The 26,172-nt window shown below is 43.9% G+C and overlaps 1 pseudogene; it reads left to right on the top strand.

The window, feature by feature from the left end:
* The first annotated feature begins 14,571 nt into the window (after positions 1 to 14,571).
* Positions 14,572 to 26,172, top strand: part of LOC121465538 — a 16,213-nt pseudogene continuing 4,612 nt past the window's right edge.

Here is a 26,172-nt window from a genome sequence, read left to right as displayed (position 1 = left end):
TCTTTCCATTTCAGAACTGTGTTTCTTCCAGCATGGTCTTCCCTTTCTGAATGTTGTTCTGATCCTGCCCATGAAAAGTTCGCTATTTTAAGTATGGATGCGGTCATGCCTTTGGTTATTGGCGCTACTGCATGAATGCCCAATTACAAGACTGTTCAGTGTTTTCCAAAAGGAGTATAACAGAAGCATTCAGTATTTTCTAGTTCAGAGGCCCGGGAGGGAGTTCATGTTGAGCAAGAACTATGGAGTTTCGCCAGAGGCTGACATTTCAGATTGCACCGTTGCGATCATAGAGTTGAATGGAAGAACAGATTGCAGACTTATGAGAGTCTAAGAAACCTTGTTGTTGTTCAGAGATTTAGCCTTTGGGTGTAATTTTATGGACTTGATTTCTCCAAATCCCAAATAGGCCCACCAGGTATTAGACCCTAAGTGTAGCCTCCTGCTCTGTGCTGTCCAGGGCAGATTCATCCCTCAAGACCTGTTGTCCAACAATCTGCAGGTGGCTTTCTCTTCCTTTCTGGAAATATCTGAAGGGTTTTGCCTGTTTCACTCTATGCCTGTCATGTTCGGACCACTTCAGGAGATGGCAGAATGTTCTATCTACTTCAACCCCTGCCTGTGTGGAAGTCTTTAGACAGATAGCCATAAATGTCATAATAAAGGACAAAATGGATGTAGTTCCCTTGATACCTTTGTAGGATTTTCTAAGATGTTGGTATGTGTCTCCTTATAATCTCCAGAAAGCTCACAAGATGAAGACCTGCTTCAGTACTCCCCTTGGCCACAAAACTTGGGGATTCAAATAAAATAAACCCCCACATACACACCACACATTCTCTCTCTCTCTCTCTCTCTCTCTCTCTCTCTCTCCTCTCTCTCTCTCTCTCTCTCACACACACACACACACACACACTGGAGTATTTTAATTTAAAATATTTGATTATTTTGATGTATGTGTGTGTACTCGTGCATGTGGGTACCTATGAGGGTCAGAAGAGGATGCTGGAGTCTCTGGAGCTGGGTAATGGGTGGTTGTGGGTGCCTGATTTGGAGGCTGAGAACTGAACTTGGGCCATCTGCAAGAACAGCAAATGTTCTCATCATTAAGCCAGCTCTCCAGGTAGACACTTTCTTAGCATGTGCAAGACTCTGGTTTCAATACCTTGCACAGAGAAATAAACCCACGGACAAGATGTCAGGATGAGAAGCAAAGACACTGTGATGGCTGGTGTCGTACGGGAGATGCACCTTGGTGTGTACCTATGGGGATTATCTTAATTACATAATGGAAGTGGGAAGACCCCTTCCACTATGGGTGTGGCCATTCTCAGGCATAAGGTGGGTCCTGGACTGTGTGAGAAATGGGGGAAATGAGCTGAGGACTTGCTGCATTAGCTCATTGATCTCTCCTCCTCACTGTGGGTATAATGTGCCCAGTTCTCTCAAAAATCCACATCACCACACAGTTTATCAGAAATCTATCTACCCTCAATCAAAAGTGATTTACACTCACTGTAATGACACACCAAGAGTAACTATCAAGAAAGAATCTAATAGAAATCTATAAATGTCTTCCCAAGAAACATATACGCTCAATTTAAACCATCTGCTTCTGAGATGATACCAGTGTTCTACAGTTCATGCCTGTGTGGACAGATACCTTGGCTATAGAAGCATGCAAATCTCATTAGAGGTTAGCATCAATAGATGAACTCTGTTTGATAATAGGGCTATAAACATCAATTAATCAGTGTTATCTCCCCCAAAATACTGTCTCATAGATCTATAACAGCTAAGATTCCCCCCCAAAAAAAACAGATGATATATTCTCCAAGCAAATAGCATAAGTGTTAATTATAAAGAGGGAACTGAAGAATGGTTTGCATGGTAGAGGTTGAACAGCCTCCCGGCTGTCATCAGTTCAGTCCAAGAGATGGAAAGCCTCGGAACAATAGGAACCAATGCTGTATTCTGCCTCCATCTGAGGCCAAAGGTATGGAGTGCACTGGAGTGTTGCCAGGGGAGCCCCAGCTGAGGTGGAGTCTGATACCCAGGCGATCATAACAGTTGCAGGCACTCTAGCTAAGGAAGAATTCAGCTTGTGTGCAGCAGTGGGCTTCCTCCTTCTTGTACTTTTGTTCCTCAGGGCCACAGCCTATTGGATAGTGACACCCACAATCAGGCATGGTCCCTCCCACTCAGTTGCCGTGGCACATGTCAATCATCTCTAATTATACCTTATAGATGCACCTGCTGGTGTGTCTCCCTGATCTATGCATCTCTCAGTACTGGTTAATTCAAAACTGAGACTAACTATTCAGGGCACATGTTAAAAAGTATGCTCAATTATTATTATTTTATGCTATGAATTTTCTGAAAGGGGGGCTCGGCATAAACTTTCTGTGTTGTATTAGTGCTCACAGCATATCAATTTTGACTTTTGTCTATGAAGCCTAAATTATTTGTTCTCTGATCTGGCTCAGTGCTTAACAGTCCCGACTGCTCTTCAGAGAGACCCTGGTTTGATTCCCAACACCCACATGGTGGCTACGGCCATCTGTAACTCCAGTTCCAGGGCATCTGATGCCCTCTCCTGGTCCACGGACACCTACACACGCATGGTGTACATACACACCTGCAGACAAAACACCCATACGCATAAAGTAAAACTAAAAAAGCTTGCTAGTGGCCAGAAAGATGCCTATACCCATGAATCATACTCCCCACAATAAAATGTGATAAAAAACATTGCTGGTGACAGCAAGATGCCTATCTACATGCCCCTCCCTCAATTAAAATGGCATGCAGCCTCTTCTAGGACCAGCTGATGTTTAAATATAGTCAAGGTTTTCTTTATGAGTACATTTTTTAACCCAAACCCACCAACCCAGAAGTTAAACTTCTGCTGACAGTACATTCATATTTTCCTGTCTGACAGATCAATAACCAGAGACAGAGACTGACAGCCTAATCTAGAACAACCCAGAACCATTCTCACTAGCAGTCCTAAGCATTTGTCTGCCCGGCATTGCTTTCCCCCTCGAGACCCCAACAAAGACTCCGGCCCGGGCCTCATTCTAGAGACCACGCTGAAATCATGAAACCTGAAATGTGGGAAGGGTCTCATGAAGAATGAGGAAGGGTGGGGTCCTGGGGAGAGCCTGAGGAAGTCAAGAGTCTAGGGTCACAGTAAACTTTTTCCATAAAGTGACACATATTTGGGGCTTTGCGGACAACAGTCAGATCACCATGGACATTAATCTGGTTGTATACCATGTAACCCCAAACTGCCACCGCCCCGTGTGAACCTCCATAGTCAATGGCACAGGTCTTGGGACCTGTGAGCCTCACTCACATTCCCTCACGTGATGACCCCGACTTCACCATATCATGTCCACAGTCCCATTCTTAGACCATCAAGCCTGACTTGTTCAGGTCCCCCTCAACTGTACATGAAGGATTAACACAGAGATGAAAATTGTGACTATCCTCTTACTATTTCTCGTTGTGCACGGGTTCTGGGTGCACTGAGTCTAAAACTGCTCCAAAAGTGAAGAGACATTACCTCGATAAGGAATCAACTATATGTCTTCTGTCTGGAGTTCAGCCTACTTTCATCAGCCTGAGATGGACAGGTAAGGTATTTTTGGATGAAGTGGTAAGACAATAGAATACCCCCACCATCACGTAAAGCGTTATCTGGGCATGCAGCTCAGGGGAGAGATTGCTGTGTTCAACAGAATAAGGACTTCGGTTAAACCACAAACATTATAAAAACCAAAAACTAAAATATTTAAAGATTTCTTTTTATTTATGTGCATGTTTGTATGAATGTATGCAAGAGAGACAGAAACAGAGACAGAAAGACAAAGACAGAGAGCCTCAGACCCCCAGAGCTAGAGTTACTGGCAGTTTTGAGTAACACACAGTGGGTGTCCTGGGAGCCAGCTCAGGTCCTCTGGAAGAGCAGGGCACTCTCTTAACCACAGAACCGTCTATTCAGTCCAAAAGAAACTATAAGGCACTTATTCAAAGTATAGGCTGTAAAATTCATGTGGGTTTTAATATTTTAAAAGACGACTTCAAAGAAATGCTACTATTTCATTGGCCTATGTGACTGAACGCCCATTCTCTAGGGAGTTCTCCCTGCTCCGAGGTATAATTTGGTGATTTAAGCGCATCACACAATCCTAGGTGAGCCCTATTTCCTTGCAGTGTTCGGCATCAATCATTAATATTTGTAGACCATTCCAGAGTGAAGACATTTTTTTTTCTTGGTTATTTAAAATTCAAAGCCAGCAAAACGACTCAGCAAGTAAAATCGCATTCCATGCAAGTCTGGTGACCTGAATTCTTTCCCAGATCTGGTGGTAGAGTAAAGAATTGACCCCTTAGAGTTCTCCTCTGACCCCCACACATGCGCTGTGGCAAGCATGGACACACATATGCACATAATATGCCTGCCTTGTTTTTTGGGGGGGATGAGGTCTCTCTGTGTAGCCTAGGCTGGCCTTTATCCGAACCATCCTGCCTCCATTTCTTTTTTGTTTGCTGTTTGTCTTGTTTTGTTATGTTTTGTTTTTCAAGACAGGATTTTTCTGTGTAGTCGTGCTGTCCCAGAACTCCCTTTGAAGGCTGGGCTGACCTTGAACTCACAGAAATCCACCCACCTCTGCGCCCTGAGTGCTGGGATTAAAGGCGTAAACCACCACCACCTGGTTCGGCCTCCGTTTCTTAAATGCTGGGATTATAAACTTGTGTCACTATGCCCAGCAATACCTACAACCTTTTAAAATGTAAGCGAAATCCCCCTGTGTAATTTTGTAAGAAACTTAATATGCTATAAAAAAAAATTCACTTCCACGGTAAAAAGGATTTTTCCCCTCTTCCAATGATCACAAATACTGAAATCTATTTTTTGCCCACATTATAAATAAAAGTCGTGGGACAGTTATGGTGACATACGCCTTGAATCTCAGCACTCTGGAGGTAGAGGTAGGAAGAGCTCTGTGAGTTTGAAGCCAGCCTGGTCTACAGTGCAAGTTTTAGGACAGCCAAGGCCTACACAGAGAAACCCTGCTTTAAAAAACCAATAAGTAAATAAATATAAATAAATAAATAGATGTTGCTCGGTTGGGTTTTGTTTGAATCCCCAGAAAACATACCCTCTGGTTAATTCTGAGACACTAAGACTAGCATCGTCATCCACACATCCTGTGCTTAGGGACGCAGGATTGTGGTTTCCATAAGGATCTCAAAGACACTTTCCTTGAGCCATAACCAGAACTCTGGGCATTGCATCTAGCCTAGAATGGGACAAACTTAACACAAACTTACAATAGCTTTATGAGACATCCTAAAACAAAAGCTGCTCCCAGCAAACCTTTCTCTGTTTTGTTTTTTCTGTTAGTCATTTCCATTCCAGATATACGGATGTTATTACTGTCCCTCTATAACAAGGAAAACAAAGAAAAGCTCTCTTGGCCAAACTTTCTCCTCTACCAACTGCTGTGTTTCCACAGCCTTGCTAGAAAGGCTCTTCTAAGGTCACATGCTCTTCTGAGCCTCCACGCTCAGAGCTCCACCCCTGCCACGCCACTGTTCTTGCTACTCTCTTCCCTGATGCAAAATCCAAGGCACATGTCCTTCTCTCTTACACGACCATCCTAGGACTCCTGTGTATACGACTTGAAAATGTGTATTGACCTTCTGAGCTGAGGCAATCCTATCCTTTCAAGGGGACAAGCAGACACTAGATTCATTCTTAATTCCTCTCATTTTCATACCTCACACCAAATCACCAGGAAATCTGTCTACTTTTATTTATTTATTTTTTATTTTTGGTTTTTATAGACAGGGTTTCTCTATAGCTTTGTAGCATGTCCTGGAACTAGCTCTTGTAGACCAGGCTAGCCTTGAACTCACAGAGATCCGCCTGCCTCTGCCTCCCAAGTGCTAGAATTAAAGGCGTGCGCCACCACCGCCCAGCTTTTAAACCATATCCAGAATCCAACAACCTCCTAGCACTCAGAAGACAGAGGATTGGATTTCTACAAGTTTGGTCAGCCTGGTCTACATAGAGAGCCCTAGTCCAGCCAGGGCTACACAAATGAGACCCTGTCTGAGGAAAAACAACAAAAACTTCATTATGGACACCAGGTCTTATTTCTTCTGGTTGGTTGCTTTTATGTATGTGTGATTATGGGTGCAGGTGTGGGGGGGGGAGGAGGGAGAGAGACTGATGTCAACCTCCTCGATTGCTTTCTGTCTTGTTTTTTGAGATAAGGTCTCCGGTTGAACACAGAACTCGCCAATTTGGTGTGACTATCCAGTCTGCAAGTCCTCTGGACCCTGCCTCCTCGGAACTGGGACTATAGGCAAGCAATGCCCACGCCTTACTTTGTGCGTAGGTGCCGGGGTCCAAACTCAAATCGTCACGTTTGCACAGCAAGCACTCTCCCTACAGTCTCCCCAGCCCTATCAGTTGCCTTCCCTTCCTCCCCTACTTCAAAGAAACCTGAGCAAGGTGTTTCACACGTAGCTCATACGAGAAAAAAAAAGTTGCTAATTCTTGTAAACTACTGTTTCACCCACTGAAGAACTGAATGGATCCTTTTCATTCCTTGTGAACTAAATCATATTTCTGTGTGTTTATAGCACCAAGTCTCAAAGGAGCACCTACTTGCCTCTTGACTTACTTAGACTCACACAGATTCCTGTAGGAAAGGACCCCGTGGCAGTCCTAGGAAAGTCATAGCAAAGGTTACAGGCAGCAAAGGACAGCAAAAGAATTCAGAGTACTCAGCAGCTCTCCACGCTACCAGCCCTCTAGGGAAAATCCTATGGACATCTTAGTTTCTCACTATTACCATCTAGCGTGTATTCTGCCATCATCCCCATTGTCAATCATGCAGGGTTTTTCTTCTCTTAAATTCATTCAAATAACCTTCTTCTTCCTCTTTCTCCAAGAATACAGCAAACTGTATCCTGAAAGAGCATGTAAGAACCACTTTGTATTCACAATTATGTTTTGTAACTGCTCATTTATTTGGGACTTTGTATTTGTATTTTAGCAACACTTTCTATGAAATGTAATGGGATTTTTTTCTCCAAAAGAAGAAAGGAATAATAAGGCTGTGACATGAGCAGTAATAAACAATAGAAACCTGTTAGAGTGAAGGAAACCCACGATGACGCAGAGAACTTTTTATGACGCACGTATTTGATTCTTTATGTCAAAGAAAGTAGGTTTAAAGTAAGGGCAGAGTGGTAATGTTAGGATGTTGATTTGTCATGGCTCTCCAGAGAAATGAGACTGAGGTATTTTAGGAACTAACTCCCACAGCTAGCTGTTGGGTCTGGCAAAGCTAACATTTGTACGGCAGCTTCCTAACCCGGAAATCCAGGTTAAGGGTTTGCCAGTCTTTACTACAAAACTCACAGGCTGCTCCGGCAAGGGTTTCCTTGCTGCGCAGTCTTGAGAATTCTTTCTCCTTCAGACACTGTCAGGCATGACTCATTAGTCCTCCACCGACTGGCTGAAGTCTCTCCTGATTTAAATGCTAGCCACTCTTAAAAATGCCCGCCCTCCGTCATGCTGTAACATCAGCACAGGTATCTGACCTGCTGTGCATGGCAGGCAGCCTTGCTGTGTTGACGCTTAAAGTCACCCATCAAAAGATAATGGCGGTTCATTCTTCTTGTTATTCTCCCATTGAGGAAGAAAAACAACTCTGAGACTCTCAAGTAGGCGCTCTGGGAAAGATAAGCTAAGGCTCATTTGAGATTAACAGACACTAGTCTAATGCTACTAAAACCTCAACAGGAAAAACCTGGCCTTTGTGTCTGACGGCACTACTAAAGCTCCCAGAGCTGCGAGTCCAGCCCTCAAAGATCAAGTTCAAGAGGGGAAAGAAGAAGTGATATAAGGTAGCAATATTTCAATCATTTTCTATAACCACCTTTCAATTACCATTGATATCCATTTACTACTTTGGTCTATAAAGTGAAGAATAAAATATGGAGCTTGTAACAACAACAAAAAAATTAAATAAAAAATTTTGTTAAAAAAAGAATTGTAAGATGAATTTGGAAAATCCATTTCTGAATTGAGTATGTTGGCACACATGTCTGTAATCCCAGTACTTGGAAGCTGGAGGCAGGAGGATTGCAGTGTGTTCAAGGCCAAACTGGGTTATGTAACTAGATTGTGACTCAAATAATAATTATTTTTCTTATCACAAAATTATTGCTATAGTTGTTGGTATTTCATCCTAACCTTGGTGTAGATAACAATGAAGTACATAAGCTAACACTAGAATAAACAATTTAATAAAATAATAATACTCAAAATAGTATGAAGCATAGTTCATTATGCCTAGGTGTTTATTTTTTGAACTAATAAAGTTCAAGTTCTTTGAACTTATGGATCATTCTGGAAACTATTTATGCTTAGCTCCTTTAGCTGTGCTACGATTTTTTTTTAAACAAAAAGCATAGCAATCTTTGACTCAGTTAATCTGTCTTTGAGAACGGCAACCAATGGTAGCTTAATTAATACCTAGGTTAAAATGCCGCAATTCCTAGAATGCAAACGTTGCAAACCCAAGCTAAACACCTCAGGTGGGATAGCAAAAGTCCAAACTAGCTTTTCCACTACCTGCCCCCTGAACACCTACCCTTCCTGCCTCTCTTGATTCCCTCTCGCCCTTAGTCCACTGTAAAAATGCCAATCAAGACCACCTTGGCATCTTAAGAACCAGTCCTCGGTTCCATCTTCAGTTACAAATTCCACGTTCATCTACAAGGGATGACTTAATCTCTGTTTCTTTCTTCCTCTAATTTTGCTAAACTGTGGAAGAACAAAATGATTGACTTCAGTTGAAATTTATCTTACCGGTTACCTCGTTTTATCTGTGAAATCAAGTTAGTGCAGCATTTGTGAGAGGAAACATTTTTATCTTGCAGCGCTGGGGATTGAACTCACAGCCCTGTGGGTGCCAGGCAAGTGTTCTGCCTCTGAACTACACTCTCAGCAAGCCTATCCCTTGACTCCTATGAGTCTTCTGGGATCACTAATTAAAGACTGAGTTTGTATCAAGAAGTCTTCTGGATAGTATTAGCACGTCTGCACTTATCCACGCTAAAGCAATTCCTGACTCGGGGATGAAGCTGCTCTAACGAGTGACAGACAGCCTTGGGAATAAGGAAACCAAGAAAGCGAGCTTTAACAACGCTACTTCCAGAAGCATCACCTTCTGGTGTAGACCTGTCTTCCTGTCTCCACATCCCCGCAGGGTTTGGCTGCGCCACTGGGGAGGGCTGCACACAGCTCTCTCCTTTCTTCACTCCACACACACTGAAGATGAGACTCTGGGCCTATGGACAGACCACATGGTTTCTAGAAACCCGCTGATATCCCTTTCCCATCTGATCTCCTATTTCAGAGAGAGATGTTTATTTTTACATGTGCACAGCTGTTGATACACCACCAAAGCCAGAGATGTTTAATCCCCAGGACTTCAGCTGCTGTAGGGGAAGGAAGGGTGGATGCGGCACAGCCCCGGGTTCAACAGGGCTCTGGGCCTCCCTGCGGTTAGCACTAAAAATTAATCTTACAACACATTGCCTGAAATTGTAAGGTTTTAATTAGCTTTTTAGCATGTCCTGTTTTTTTTTTCTTAAGGTAGAGTTCAGAGCTACTTTTCTATAGCTTCTGACTATGGGAAATGATGAAGGTTTTCTTTAGAAAACGAGAAAGGCTAATTTATTATTAAGATGAACAGGGTAACACGTTAGGAAGGCTCCAACATTTTTGTCATGAGGTGACATGAACATAGAGTGAGGTGTGGCAGCTGCCTGGCTTTGTTCTGAGTTGAATTTGGACTCCTCTGCTTCTGAGGTGAGCTACTTTGATAAGCCAAGAGCTCAGAGCACTGGCGTTCATTTCAAGGCAGCAGCCAGGGGGGAAGACACCCTGCCAAGGTCAGTGTGTCGCTGGCAGCAGAAAGGGAGACTCAGCAGTGCCCGCTGCCAGCACTGCAGCATGAGGAGTCCCTTGGAGCCTCCTGGGGCCTCTGCTCAGGTCCTTGACATCTGCCACAGAAAATGATTCCAGATGAGTCAATAGGAAAAAATTCGTGAGCCTGTCGACTAAGCAGAAAGACCTGGCCCACTAAAGGGAGCCAGGCATGGAGGCTGGAAGAGGAACACTCCTAATTGCCTGGGCAGTAGCTACACAGCGATATGCCGGCTCTTGAGCTACTTCGTTGGCAACTAAGTTGTTCCCATATCAGGGAAATCATATCCTGCCATCCCACTTTTCCATATCCTCAGAATATCTGTGACTATGAGACTTCAAAGGGTTATACTGCACCGATTTTAGCTGGAGAAGGGTGTGCTGTAGTGATGAAATACTGACCAACAGGTCCTTACTTATCCGCAGGTCATTAAGGGGTTGAATTTAAGGCGTCGATCTTCAGCCACTTTTAACAATCTCATTTGTGACAAGTTACCCAGGAAGGGGAGTATAATTCTTCTACAAGTAGCTTGGTTAATTATGCTGACATTTTGGGGAAGAGATAAAAGTCAAAACTGGAGGGGCATCCCTCCTTGTGACCCTCTATTTCCTAGCTATTAGTTCACTGTCTCAAATGTGATAAGGTTTGGCTTATTGTGCTAAAAGTCCAGTTTGGTGCAATTGCTGTGCTACTCGAGATTCTATCTGGGATGACTTCTGAAAATAAGTTGGGACTCCATTCAGTAAACACGAAAGAAGAAACCGATAAAATGCGTTTTGTTTAATGAATGTGAAGTGATGTAATTTCCCTAGGGCCTCTTGAAGTTCCCTGCAGCTACATCTAAGTGTGGGCATACCGTTCCTAACGTGATGTAGCAAGCAAGAATGAAGTCTGCCTTCACACTATGGGGAATATTGACCTGACTAATAACTGTGCACAGAGAGGTTTGCTCATCCTCATCCTCCTGGTAGACCATACACTAACTGGTGGAAGGAAGGAGGTGATAATGTTATCTGATAAACACCGCTGCCAAGGGAGCAGCATCTTTTGCTGTGCCCAGTGACTACATAGGTCCTATGGAACCCGCATTTGAACCTCAGGGAAGCCACACAATCAAAAGGCTACCGATAAGGGCACTGGTCTAGCCTGCAGCCACCCAAGAAAGGTCACTTTTGCTTCAATGAAGCTCTAAGGCTTCTAATCCCAAGTGAATATGCTGGAATCTTTCAAAAGATATGGATGTTTCAGGTGATTTAGAGCAATCCTAGCCCACTGGAATCTCTGAGAGAGCTAATACAAAACCAAAGAGAAACTTTTGCCCCCAAAAGCTAATATTCTCATCTGCAAAGAAATTAGCAGACTCTTTAAACTACCCAAAATGTGTAGATAGACAGGCAGTCCTGACCCAGCCCAAGATTAGCACGTAAAGAAGCCAGGGAATAGGGGTGTGTGTTCTTAACTCAACCCTTGGGGGGCAAACACAGAAGGACTGCTGGAGGTCCAATCCAGCCTGACCCAAAACAAAACCATCTGTAGTAGTCTGAATGTAATTGGTCCCCATAAGCTCAGAGGGAGTGGCACCATTAGGAGGTGTGGTCTTGTTGAAGGCAGTGTGTCTCCTAATCTCAAGTTTTGCTTAGTTCGGTTTACTTCCTGTTGCCTGCTGATCAAGATGTATTAACTCTTAACTCCCTCTCCAGCACATCTGCCTGCATGCCACCATGTCCAGCCATGATGATAATGGACTAAACCTCTGAAACTATAAGCCATCCAATTAAATGCTTTCTTTTTTAAGAATTGCTGTGGTCACAGTGTCTCTTCACAGCAATAGAAACCCTAAGACATCATCTTACTAGAAGGCTTCCAGACATAACAGCATTCCTAGCAAGCAGGAAATTTAACATACCCATATGTTACCTAGGACACTAGATTTCTTTGAGAATAAGCACTGATACTTGATGTTCCAAAGATAACTGGACTGGATCAGAATAACATGATTAGGAAACTTGAGTTTCAAATATATGATGGGAAATTGCCCTGGGGTTCTCAAGCTCTTACCTGTTCATCCACAAAAGGCCAAAATGCTTCTTAAGATTTAAGAGCAGAAAGGAAACTCTTCATGGGCTTCCACAGCTGGTGTACGGAGGGTCAGGTTAGGGTTATGAACAGAGCTGTATTAGACATCTGACTAACCACACAGGAATACCAGGATGGGGCTGTATTAGTGAATCCATACCTGGTTCTCTTGCCTTCACCCACACTTAACAGGAGAAACTTGTCTCCTGGCACATACAGTCCCCTCATACTTCTTTCAGTGAGAGCAAATTCACCAGCCATCATAACATGGACTCCAGGCAGTATAAGTCCAGCTTATGTGGATGCTCAGCAGAAGTGAAGGGACCACTTTCTACAGAGAAAAAAAAAAGATACTTAGGATCAGGATGGTTGTCACCACAAATTAAAGAGCCCTGGATACTCTGCTAACAGAACAACCCCAGAAACAGGAGCACCAAGAATCTTAGTTGGCAGGGGAAGTACCTGAGTTTGAAATTTGACAATTCGGGTGACCAGTCTTCAGAAAAGCTGATGTGAGCTGACCGCCAGCAGGAATGAGTTTCCCTCATAGAGAAAGGTTTCGAAAACCATGTATATCAACCTAGCAAAAAGTTTGGGGGACTGAGAAATTTGAGTGTGAAAATATCCCGGATTAACTAATGAAAGAGAATTATGTTATTTACTAGATCACAAAAACAAGGCCTGAGTTCTATATGAAAGCAGGCACAGACTTTCTGTGTCTACCTGCCCTAGAAACCACATCACCCAGGTTATGTTCTGGATGGAACATAAACATAACAAAATATCTTTCTATTTACATGAAACTCTGGAAATACACTCATGTGCTATGGGCCAGTTACTGGTGTGGGCGCTAGCTTTGCTTTGGCTTCAGCCATGATCCCCGGGATTTACTTTTATGGACACACACACACACACTAATCTTCTTTTGTTGTTGTTGGGTTTCCTAGGGTCAGGATGGCTGCTTGAATGAACTCAGAGGAACCGGCTTCATTGTCCTTCACTCTAGAGTTAGCCCCTAGCCAATCGTCCCTCACCGAGGGCTCACTTACAGACTCACACTCTAGCCCACTGACTAGGGGTTGAATTAGCTCCTTTAGAAATTGCTATGTTACTCTACTACAATGAAGGCAAAGCTGTCTGCTCCACAACAGACAGTAAGCTACGGTCTGCTGCAGGCCTTGTTAACCTCCTGTTATCTTTGGTCCAGATGGGGTAGGGCTCTATCAGGCACGAGGGCTCAGCCGAGACCTCAGCGGAGGACAATTATCATCAGTCTTTTCCTGGGAATCTGACTCCTGTCCTGGCATTGGGAAAAGGTGGAGGAGGTTTGGTCCCACCTCCTCCGTTATGATGGACCCAGATCAAACAGATCTTTACAATTCCTGGATTGTAGACTGTACTGAGTTATTTTACCATCAACTTGACACTAATTAAAGTCATTTAGGAAGAGGGGACCTCAACTGAGAAAACACACCTACCAGATTGGCATGTAGGCAAAGCTGTTGTGTACGTTCATGACTGATGAACCACTGCTCCTGGGTTCTATAAGAAGCAGGCTGAGCATGCCAGGAGGAACAAGCCACAAGTGTAAGTACGCCATGGCCTCTGCATCAGCTTCTGCCTCCAAGTTTCAACCCTGTTTGAGTTCCTGCCCTTCCTTCCCTCAGTGATGGACTTTTATAAGCTGTGAGGTTTCTTCCTTTAGTTGTCTTTGGTCATAATGTTTTTATCACAGCAATAAAAGCCCTAAAAAATAGAAGTTAGTCTGTAGTGATATTTCATTTATATTTTAATAAATAAAGCTTGCCTGAAGATCAGAATGCAAAACAGCCACACTAGTCAGCCATACAGACCAGACGGTGGTGCAGCCACACTAGTTAGCAGCCACAGAGACTGGGTGATGGTGGTGCACACCTTTTATCCCAGCACTAGAGAGGACTATAAAGAGGGATGAGACAGGAACTCGCTCTCTTTCATAGAAAGAGAAAGAAAGATTTCATAGCGGTAAGAGCTCTCTAGTGGCTTGGTTACTTTGCTTTTCTGATCTTCACATTGAGCTCCAATAACTGTCTCTGAGTTTTTATTCTTTGTGCTACATTAGTGGTTTTTTTTCCCAAAAAGCAAGAATGACTAGAATAGTTAATGTCTGTCTTCTAATACATCATTTGCCAGATGTTGTACATCTTGGCTTGGGTGTCTTATTTCCTTCCAGATATCCTAGGGATCTTTTCTGGCGCCCTTGACAATAGTTGCATCTCTGATAATAGTTTTAAAAAAACATTATTGGGTCTCCTGCCACTCAGCAGCAAGGCACAGAGTCGCTGACAAGAGGGGAATAATAGTACCTGGGACAAGGGGGACACAGTCTGCTCTGTGGCTTCAGCAAGGGGGATGTGTGGGACTGGCACTGTGTGTATGTATGATTTCAGGAAGGGTGTATGGACACTGGCACTCTGTGGCTTCAGCAAGGGGGATGTGTGGGCACTGGCACTGTTTGGTTTTCCACATCCAAGTGCATTACCACCTGAGAGATGGATTTCCAGTGCTCACAACCAAATGAGTGTTCTATACAGGTGTTCTGGAAGAGTTGCTGAGCTTCTCGAGGGATCCACAAATGCTAAAGGACTGTCCTCCAAGGGAGTTAAAATTTGTCGTGCCAATGGCTCCCTAGATGTTACAGTCAGGGATTTTCAACACGACAGGAAGAGCACCTGGGGCCAGCTTATGGTCTTCCCAGGAGGCATTCTGGGGCAGACTTCAAAGATATGGATCCAGATGACTCCAGTCAAGGAGTAGACCAACTGTAGAAAGTGACTGATACCATTAAAAATCAGTCCTGGTGACAGATGAATCATCATGTGTGCCCTTGTTAACAGAGGTTTCTGTCCCACCAGGTCCCGCAGTCATTCAGTACCAAAAAACCACACAGAGGTCTACATTAATCATAAACCAGTTGGCCTATTAGCTCAGGCTTCTTATTAATTAACTCTTACATCTTAAGCCATAATTCTTGTCTGTGTTAGCCACGCAGCTTGGTACCTTTCATCAGCGAGGCATTCTCATCTTGCATCCTCTACATCTGAGTGACAACTGCAGACTAAATCTTTATCTTCCCAGAATTCTCCTGTTCTCAGTGCCCCACCTATACTTCCTGCCTGGTTGCCCTGCCTATACTCCTTGCCTGGCTACTGACCAATCAGTGTTTTATTAAAATACAATTGATAGGGTACAGACCATTGTCCCACAGCATACCTTGAATTCAAAAGACTTTCCTCTAATGGGGCTGCCTCCTTGCCATGTCTTTTGACAGTTCTCTGTGGTGAACCAGGAGCTGTCCTGCCAGCCATACCAGAGGTCAGGCGATCCAGGCCTGGGTGTGTTCCTCAGTACTGACAGTGACTGCTCACTGACATCATGGGCCTGCAGCCAGGTGATATTGTCTATCCTTTGAAAGAGGTACATTTTTACCTGAACCAGATCAAGTCACTGAAAATTCAGTTTCAGCAAGAACTAAGACTTCCCTAAGTTCAAAATCCTTTGAGAAGTTGAGGCAATTGATCAGATCGGAGTTGAAGAGTTTCAAACCAAAGGGAACAATCAGTCCCTGATTAAAATGGAAATGGATTTCGAAGATGCTGTGGATATCAATAGTCTTCAGGGTTTGGGTCAAATGTCCGGAGTAAAACAAAGTTCTTTTTTCGCTAAAGAGAAAATGAACTGGGGCCTGGGACTGGGGGGTGGGGTGGGGGGAGCAGTGGCCAATTTCTTACTATTCATTAACTCCTAAGGCAATGTCACTGGCAAATAAAAGAGCCAGAGACATTTTATACTGAAAGAAAACTGACTCTTTCAGTGTTCACTGAAGGTGCATAAAAAGCTGGGGTGAATTTATAGAGGAAACTGGAAATTTATATCCTCTTAGCAAGAACAACAGACATTTCTATATGTTTACATGAAGAGGGCTGGTGCGTTTCATAAATTTCATAAGCTATTCCTCCGAACTTGAAATATGAAACAACTTTCAAAGCTGTGCTTGTCTATTGATTGATGAAATAAAGACCTGTTTCACGTGGGAAAAAAAAGAAAAAAGCTTATTGGATATCCACAACAGCTGTGTCTCTATCGCCTCACAAAGTGAAACTCATCTATTTTGCCTCTGAAAAGTCTTAGAGGGCTCTTCCTCAAAACACCAGTTAGTGAGAAACCAAAAGTAGGAATCTGAGAGAGCTGAGACAAGGAAGGGGCCTTGGCAAAACAATGTCAGGAAGAGGTTAGCAGGCTAGGAGCTGGTGGGGGCATGAGAGGGGCAGGGCAGGCAGGATTTGACTTGACTTCCGGCTATGGTTCTCTGATCTCTGCAACAGAATACGGAAGTGACACAATGTGTCTGAAACTACATTGTATTGACTGCATAATTTCTGCCAGGGTTTCTTTGAACACTGGCTCTCGGGATGCTCCTTTACGGAACACAGACACTGTCTCTAGAATGCCCAGGACACAAGAACTACTTGTAGGCTCATCAAGAGCCTCACCTTCAAGTCATCTCAGCCAGGGCAGTGAGTGAAAACGTAGGGGAAGCCCAGAGTGAACCTACACAAAGAACTACAGTCAGCTAAGACTTGTCGAGAATGAAAGAATAGTCTTCCAGGGGAGAGAACACAATTGGTTATCCAGTACTAAATGGCCGGCCCTGAAAACATAATGCAAGTAACAGTATGCAGACATAGTGGGTTATATTTGTGTGTGTGTGTATGTGTGTGTGTGTGTGTGTGTGTGTGTATGAATTAAATAATATAAAAGGGATTGTATAATGTAAAAGGGAGACCATGAATTTGAATGTGTGTGTATGGGAAGGTTGGAGGTAGGAAGGGAAAGGAAAAATGATGCAATTGTTTGGGTAGAAAGTTCCACCCCCGACCCCTCCCCGGGGAGTTGCCTCAATCCAGACTCCACCTCCAAGAAAGCCCACCAAACAGTGACCCCCTCCCCAGAGAGGCTCAAGACCACTCCCACAGGCTATTTAAACTGCCCCCCAGAGAACAAACACATGGTTTTCTGGTCTTCCTTTCCCATCTCCTCTCTGAGGGGCTGGAAGGTCACCTGAGAGCACTCGCATCCAATAAACCTGGGCTTTTTCTAATTCGGTCTGATTTGGTCTGATTTGGATTATTGTGTCAGTAGAGAGGTTTATTGGGGTACAAGAACTTTTCATAATTATCTCAAAATTTAAAGAAATGGTTGAAAAACACACAGAGTATAAAATTCTCAAAGAATTAACAAAAGTTATTAAAATAAAAACAAATAGAAACAGAAGAAATTCCGTCAGGAGCTCGAGAGATGGCTCAGTGGTTAAGAACAGTGCAGAGGACTGGGGTTTAGTTCCCAGGACCCACATGATGGGTCACAACCTTCTGTAACTCCAGTTTCGGGGTATCCATTGAGCCCTTCCTGCCTCTGAGGACACCAGACACTAACATAGTTTACACATATACATGTAGGCAAAACACTCATACACATAAATTTAAAAAAAATAAGAATTTATGTCCACCACAACAATTACACTTCAGAATTGGTTCTTTAAAGCCCCACCCGCACCCCACCCTCTAGTTAGAACTCCCAGAGTAGGAAAGCATAACCCAGGCTTTAATTGGCGCTTTTGGTGCACTCCTGCCCCCTGGTGGTCCATTGTCTCTACAGAAACTCAACATTCCCTTCTGCCTACCGGGTCTCATACTTCTTGGCAGTCTCTTGGAGGAAGGGGAAAGTTGAGATGTTCATGAAGTTCTGAAATCTGAGCGGTCTAAACAAGCTCAGACTTGATCAGGATTGGGTAAGGATGGTGGGTAGGGATCATGGTCACAGCAAGCAAGGGTCTTGATACCAGTGTTCCAACTTGGGAGTAACTAGTGCTTGATGGTTAACAGTGCTCAATTTCAGTGAGTTGTTTTAGGTTGAAATAATTAATTTCCGGAGTAAAGAATTCTTCCTTTGTCCCTATGGGAAAGTTTCCTGCTCAGGCATCTTAGTGATGAAATGGAAAAATAAAGAACTGTAAATGTGAAGTGTAAACTGTGGGCATGGACAGTCTCAAAGCTTCAAAGTCTCCCTGCCTATCTACCTTCTATTTTTTTTTTTTTTTTTTTTTTTTTTTTATAATTTTTTTATTAAGAAAAGAAGAAAAAAAAACATAAACATAAAACAAGTTTCCACCTCCTCCCAGCCTCCCATCTCCCTCCCCCTCCTCCCACCCTTCTCCCCCTCCTCCCACCCTTCTACCCCTCCCCCCACTCCTCTCCCCCTCCCTCTCCAGTCCACCGAGCAGTCCAGGTTCCCTGCCCTGTGGCAAGTCCTAGGTCCTCCCCCCTCCGTCCATATCTAGGAAGGTGAACATCCAAACTGGCTAGGCTTCCACAAAGCCAGCACATTAAGTAGGATCAAAACCCCGTGCCATTGTCCTTGGCGTCTCATCAGCCCTCATTGTTCGCCATGTTCAGAGAGTCTGGCTTTATCCCATGCTTTTTCGGTCACAGTCCAGCTGGCCTTGGTGAGCTCCCAGTAGATCAGCTCCACTGTCTCAGTGGGTGGGTGCACGCCTCGTGGTCCCGACTTCTTTGCTCATGTTCTCCCTCCTTCTGCTCCTCATTGGGACCTTGGGAGCTCAGAGATGCTCTATCATATGACAAAAGCATTTGTTCAACTATGTTCATAGCAGTATTATTTGTAATAGCCAGAACCTGGAAACAACCTAGATGCCCTTCAATGGAAGAATGGATGAAGAAAGTATGGAATATATACACGCTAGAGTACTACGCTGCGGTAAAAAACAATGACTTCTCGAATTTTGCAGGCAAATGGATGGAAATAGAAAACACTATCCTGAGTGAGGTGTCCCAGACCCAAAAAGATGAACATGGGATGTACTCGCTCATAATTGGTTTCTAGCCATAAATTAGGGCCACGGAGTCTACAATAGGTGAACCTAAAGAAGCTAAGTAAGAAGGTGAACCCAAGGAAAAACATATAGTTATCCTCTTGGCTAAGGGAAGTAGACCCAATTGCCGGGGAGAAAATTAGGATTTTGGGGGTGGGGTGGGATGGGGGTAAGGGGAGATGGGGAGAGAAAAGGTAGAAGGGAAGGAGGGGGGACTTGGGGAATCAGGAGAATTGGGATAAAGGAAAGGTGGATAGGGGAGCACGGAACCACAATTCTTAGTTAAGGGAACCACTTTAGGGTGAGCAAGAGATTTGACCCTAGAGGGGCTCCCAAGTGCCCAACATGAGGTTCCCAGTTAGTTCCTTGGGTAGCTGAGGATTGGGAACCTGAAATGACCCTATCCGAGAGCAATACTGACGAATATCTTGCATATCATCATAGAACCTTCATCTGGTGATGGATGGAGACAGAGACAGAGACCCACACTGGAGTACCTTCTATTTTTTAAAGCGAGGATGTTGTTATTGTTTAGTTAGTTGAGGTGGTTGGCTGGTTGGTTGGTTGGTTTGTTCATTTGTTTACTTTTTGGTGTTATAGACTGAGCCAGAACATTGAATACAAAGCACATATTCTTCCAGTGAGCTGTACCCACAGACTGCTCCCTTTGGTTGAATTTTTATCTCTGCTATGACATCTTTTTATTTTTACAGCATTCTTATTTCTTCTGCATGCTCTTTCTCAAAGCCTCCTTTCTTTCAAGGGAAGGAAGCCCTGAATCTTCTCGTGATTTCAATAATAGATCTTAGGTCTTTCTATGATGTTTTCTTGCCAATCTTTGGAGGTATCCCTCAACTGTCTGGTAGGTGACCTCTGACTGTGCGTTTAAGAGCGAAGACTATCAGTTAGCTGCATCAATTAAGCAAGACGAATAAATTCCAGGGGTCTGCTGTACAGCATTGCACAATAAAAATGTATTGGCTGCTAATGAATAAAAGTGATCAATAGTCTCACCCACCTGTGAATCCTGTAAACCATAGTAATGAATAACCTGCAGATAAAATGTACCCTCTAGTATAATAGTGGCATGGCTGTTGTGGGAGTAACCAATTGCTTTCTGATTGGATTTGAGACCTGCCCCATAGGAAAGAAATTGTGTCTGGTTCTATAAAATTGGGGACAATCTTGTGGCTAAGGAAGTCATTGGCCCTAAGGGAAGCTGGCTATCATTGTTTTACTAAACGATTATCCTGCCAAAAAGTCTTCTAAATACTCATGTTTATACATAATATTAGTGTCCCATCCAGTCTTCATCAGTGAAGTTCCTTGATGCAGTGGATGACAGCTAAGATGCAGAAAGAACTCACCAACATGCATGCCTAAGATACATGATGACGCAGTACTTGGCACTAAACAAAATAGCATGGCATAGCCATTGTGCTCTTGACCTCATTGAAGGTGTGGTTACCTGCACAAGGTCAAAGCCCTCAATGTTTCGTCATGAGTCTCTGGTCCTCATAGACCACCAGCAGTTATCGGCTCTTGGGGGAGGGGTGTCATTTTATTCTGGGGCATCACCACTGATAAGTTGCCCGTGTTCCAGTAAATAACCTCCCACCTGTGCCCAGGCAATAACAAAATAATAATAACAACTTAGCGGGTCATACACAGAAAGACATGAAAGTAAGATGGAGACTTACTGAGAGGAAAGGTTCAGCTAGAGAGGGAGGCAGCTGATGGGAGAGAGGAATAGAGATTGGCCGGGCGATGGTGGCGCACGCCTTTAATCCCAGCACTTGGGAGGCAGAGGCAGGCGGATCTCTGTGAGTTCAAGACCAGCCTGGTCTACAGAGCGAGTTCCAGGACAGGCTCCAAAACCACAGAGAAACCCTGTCTCGAAAAACCAAAAAAAAAAAAAAAAAAAAGGAATAGAGATTGAAACGACTAAAGTTCATTATGCTTACATACGAAACGGTCTTAAAAATTTTTTAAAGACTCTGTGTGGATACATTTCACCTTGAGTAGTTTTAGTATAATAAAATAAAAATTGTGAGATGACCAATGAGACCCACAACAGGGATGATGCGGGGTTGGGGGTTGGGCTGGTCAGGGTTGATGGGCAGAAGGATTCTCCTGCTTCAAGCCAACAAGTTTCCCAGTGGGGATGTTGCAGTCATGTGTGGTCTGAAGAGGTTGGCCAGGCTGGCAGCATTCTCAGAGCAGAGTAGGAGTGGGGGGGGCAGATGTCTATGTTTTATCCTGCCTTTGAGCGAAACCTCACTGTGAACACAGCAACGCTGCACTGGGCTGCACCTTGCGCTCTTGTCTCAGGCGCTTTTCTCCTTTCAGAGACTCCTTGTACCTCATTCACTTGAGCTTGCCTGGGGTCTGGGGAACAGGCTTGCTCTGAGCTTCCCTCCCTAACAGTTTAGCGGTTATTACTCTGCTAAGTCAGTTCCCACTCTTGCATCTGCTCTGTAGCTGCCAAAATGTGGTCACTGTTGTCATTTTACCCAGTGTCTTGGTCCTTGTGGGTTTACGCATTTTGAACCTATTTGTCATTTTAGAGGTTTGGGAACAGGCGGCGGAGACAAAGAATGATCTCGTTCAACCACCACTAACTCGGACACCGGCCACTCCTAGTTCTGTGATTTAAAATGCATTTTAAGCGAGGAAAGAGTGAGTGGCTATCTGGGTGTGTTGTTGGGGGTGTTACATATTGGGAACCTCATGAGAAAAAGGAAGATTTAGTCTTGGAGAAGGTTCATGGAAGAGATGAACTGTACGTGTGTGTGTGTGTGTGTGTGTGTGTGTGTGTGTGTGTGTCTGTCTGTCTGTGGTGATTTCAACCACCAACGAATGGTTCTTTATTCTGGAAACATCTATGTATTACACAGTTATTAACATCCTTCCTCTCACCTCTATGCCCCTGCAAATCCAAATCCAGAAAGACTGAAAAACCAAAGATGTCATATATAAAAACCTCTTTCTTTCTCTGGAGTCCTAGAGAGTTCCCTGCCTGTGAGGAAGGGTTGTGAAGGACCTGCCTTGTGCTCACCAGACTACCATGCCTTTCCCTGAGGCCAATGCAGCCGCTCCCATCTCAGAGAATCATTTCTTCATCAGGACACACTGTCGTCCCCCACTTGACGCCTTAGCAACCGGAGTGTCGGATGAGTTTTTCATTTGGCAAACGTCCAATGTGACTTGTGGGGGATGTTTGGTGTCAGAAGCGGCTGTGCTAATGCTCAGGCTGAGGGAAGAGAGAGCTGTGTGTGTTCCTAGGAGAACATGTGCTGGGGTTGGGAGGGGCTGTGCAGTTCGTATGCCCCGCCAACACTGCCTGTTTCTCAACTCTGACTGTCGACCAAAGACGACCCCTCTGCTGTAGTTAGTTCTGAGAGTGTGTCAGAATAGGTATGCGTGATCTGAATCACATGGCACTCTAGGTCAGCTGGAGGGACCGTCTTAGAAGACCCAGAGGCTTTCCTCCCTCCCTTCCTCCTTCCTTTCAGTTAAGTCACACTAGGTGGCGCTGTCTGCCGGGAAGTTTCAGCAGCATCCCAAGGGTACATCTCCTGTGGGCTCCTTCAGCACCTCTGCAAGCTGCTTCCCAGAGCCCCAGCCTGCACTTTCCTGCTTGCCAGCCTCGCAGGCAGCTACGGGGCAGACTTCATCCCTCTGCAGAGAGGGCCAGTCCCTCATTCTGCCGGAAGAGTTAATTATCAGTAAGAGGGACGCTCTTCCAAATTGGTTACTTTCTTGGGTACTCTGTCTCAGCCCAAGGGAAGGTGGTTGCCCTGTTCACCTGCTCTTCCTGTATTATTTTACCTCTAATGGTTCTCTTTATTTGTAAGAGTTAAACCCTATTACTACAGTATAATTCTTTTTAAAACCATTTAAGAATTTGTTTAGGTTTTGTTTTTCAAAACAGGTTTCTCTGTGTCGACCTGGCTGTCCTAGAACTTGCTCTATAGACCAGGCTGACTTTGCCTACTGAGGGCTGGGATTAAGGGCATGTGCCACCACTGCCTGGCTCATTTAAGAATTTTTTTTTTTTTTGTAAAACTTTCCAAACAAATGCAAAAGGAGACTCCCAGTGTCAATCTCCCAGTCTCTTCCCATCATGTTCTTCTGCTTTCTATGTTATGTGGCTACAGAATTTTAAAGCAAATCTCGGACATCATGTCAGACCTGACACCTCTAAATAATTCAGTATGCAAATAAAAAACATTCTAAATAAGTGGGGTGTGGAGGCACTTGCCTGTGACTCCGGCCTTGCGGAAGCCAATGCAGAAGGACTGCCGGATCAAGGTCAACCTTCTGTGGGGCAGTATTATACAGGCCACACATTTCTGCATTGTATCAGCGGCGAGCTAAAAGCATCTTTGACTGGCTGTCTCCTGAGCTCAGGCTATGCTGATGTTGTGGTGCTTCTTCTTTGTAATTATGGAGATCACCTGGGAAGAGGTGTTAATTCCAAGCTAGTGACAGAGCTGCAGGGTGACTTTAGTCCTGCTACCCTGGAAACAGAATGCTAATGAACTGAGGGGGCTCAGTTTACCTTGGAGGATAAAAAATGTTTGGAGAATAAACGCAGGTGATATTCAGGATTTGAATGAATCCTGAGACTCCCTTCTGCTATTGCTGTGTTGCTGTGTGAACTGTGTCTCAGTTATTCCTGCGTCTCCACACCGGTTCAGAGAGATAGTTTATGTTGGGGTTTGGACCCTGACAACCTACATAATGGAATCTTGTCTCGAAACAGAGAGAGAGAGAGAGAGAGAGAGAGAGGCAGTTTTCTGCATAATCACAATGCTATTATCCTATCCTTAATTCCTTAATATCATTCAATATCCAAAACAGTCATTTCTATTATATATGAAAATCCTATAATTGTCCCACAGAGTCAAAATTAAAAGCAAAGTTATTCACTTAATTTAGTTATGTCCCTTGGGATTCTTCTAAGCCTTTGAAAATTTATGCATCTCTCAGTCTCGTACAGTACCCTCCCTTTTCCCTTTTGTTTGAATTGATACCCTGATAGAATGAGTATAGTAATATTTTATTTAAGTTTTAATAAATAAAGCTTGCCTGAAGATCGTAGGGCAAAACTAAGCCACTGGAGGCCAGGCAGTGGTGGCACACACCTTTAATCTCAGGATTTGGGAGACAGAAGCAGATGAATCTCTGTTAGTTCAAGGCCCCCCCTGGGCTACACAAGATCAATGAAGAAACAGATCCAGGTAGTGGTGGCTCACTCCTTTTTTTTTTTTTTTTTTTTTTTTTTTTTTTTTTTTTTTGGTTTTTCGAGACAGGGTTTCTCTGTGGCTTTAGAGCCTGTCCTGGAACTAGCTCTGTAGACCAGGCTGGTCTCGAACTCACAGAGATCCGCCTGCCTCTGCCTCCCGAGTGCTGGGATTAAAGGCGTGCGCCACCATCGCCCGGCGGTGGCTCACTCCTTTAATCCCAGCACTAAAAGGGAATATAAAATGGGAGGAGACAGGGGCTCAGGGCTCAGTCTGCAGTCGCCCAGCCTTGGTAGAAGTAAGACTTTTCTAGTGGCTTGGCTGTTTTGCTTTCCTGATCTTCAACGTGAACCCCAATATCTGTCTCTGTGTTTTTATAATTCGTGATACATCTGATGCACAAAGTTTGGGGCACAAATTCATGAAAAAGCCTTTGCCTGTGGCTTTACAGCCACCAGCATAGGCCAGAACTACACACACGGCCGGAGTCACCACCCTACTGGCTATGTTTTTCTCTCTTGCTTCCTGGCAGGCTCTCCCTGAACCCTCTCCTCGGGCTGCTGCCAAACTAGGAAGCTGCCTTGAAATCCAGTCAGGCTTCTACTGTTCTATGCAGCAGCGATAAGCCTCACATCTTCATCAACATTGTCCACAGATCTGATAAGACAATTGGGAATTCTTAAAAGGGAGGATTTATTTAAAATAATTTTTCCCACATTAAAAAAAAATGAGAAAACCATTACATTGAGAGGGATTTGGGCCTCTATATAATAATATGCTAGACAGCATGAAAATGGAACAGTTAAATGAGAGGGTATCTAATTTAGATGGGATTTATGTAATGTCAATTGTAAACACTATCAGCATTATCATTCTTGTTTTATCCCTAAAAAAGTTGGTTAATCTGAGTGCTAAGATACAGGCCTTAGGAAAACTTAATAAAAATAGAACACAGAGATATTCAGATATAGACAGAGAAATTTAATGGAGAATCAATTTCAGAATAGCGTTGTGCGGTTAGAGAGGAACAGCCTAAGGTTTTCAAGAACCAACTTTAATATATCCAGTAACCTCACAGGAATTGCCAGATGGAAGAGGCTCTGTTACAGCTACTCCTGTGCCACTCTTAGCTTCAAGGAGAGTCAAGGAAGCAATAGTCTCACATGGCATGCATTCACCTTTTGTGAAGCAAAGGTTAAAATTGTGGTCAGTGTGCAGTAAAATTATTCCTAAAGACTGTGTAGAATTGGGTAAAACTGTTTTAGAACCTGGACCACAATTACAAAGGAGTACCTGGTTCAGAGAAGAGGCTAAGACTATTGAACTCACAGAGATCCATCCGCCTCTGTCTCCCAAATTCTGAGATTAAAGATGTGTACCAACACTGCCTGGCTTCTAGTGACTTAGTTTTGCCCTCTGCTCTTCAAATCAAGCTTTATATATTAAAACATAAATAAAATATCACTATAAATGAGAGTCCAGCAACAAGCTACCTCTTATAGTATTAGATATGTACTTATCCATGTGTTATGTTCTTTATATTTAATATTTCCTTTGTACTAGAGTTAAAATAACTAAAAAAGATTGTGTGTGTGAGTGTTTTGCCTGTGTGTATGTGTATGCATCACAACATGTCTGTGCCCTGGCACTGGAGGTGCAGAGAGGAAGTTTGTGCCCCCTCACACACACACATGAGTGCTGGGAATCACACCTGAGTCCTCTGCAAGACTAACAAATGCTCTTAAATCTTAAACACTGAGCCAACTCTTCAGGCCGCTCTAATTATGATTTTAAAAGATCTCCCGGGGCAGGGAGGTATTCAGTGTATAAGGGTGCTTGGTGCTCTAACGGGAGGCCCTAAGTTCAGATCCCCAGATGGGTGTGACCAGGAGCA

This window comes from Microtus oregoni, unplaced genomic scaffold, assembly GCF_018167655.1.
Source record: "Microtus oregoni isolate MIOR12 unplaced genomic scaffold, Mior012 000031F_ref0000149, whole genome shotgun sequence".
NCBI lineage: Eukaryota > Metazoa > Chordata > Mammalia > Rodentia > Cricetidae > Microtus > Microtus oregoni.
Note: the sequence above shows the minus strand (reverse complement) of the source record. Positions and strands in the feature narration are given on the sequence as shown.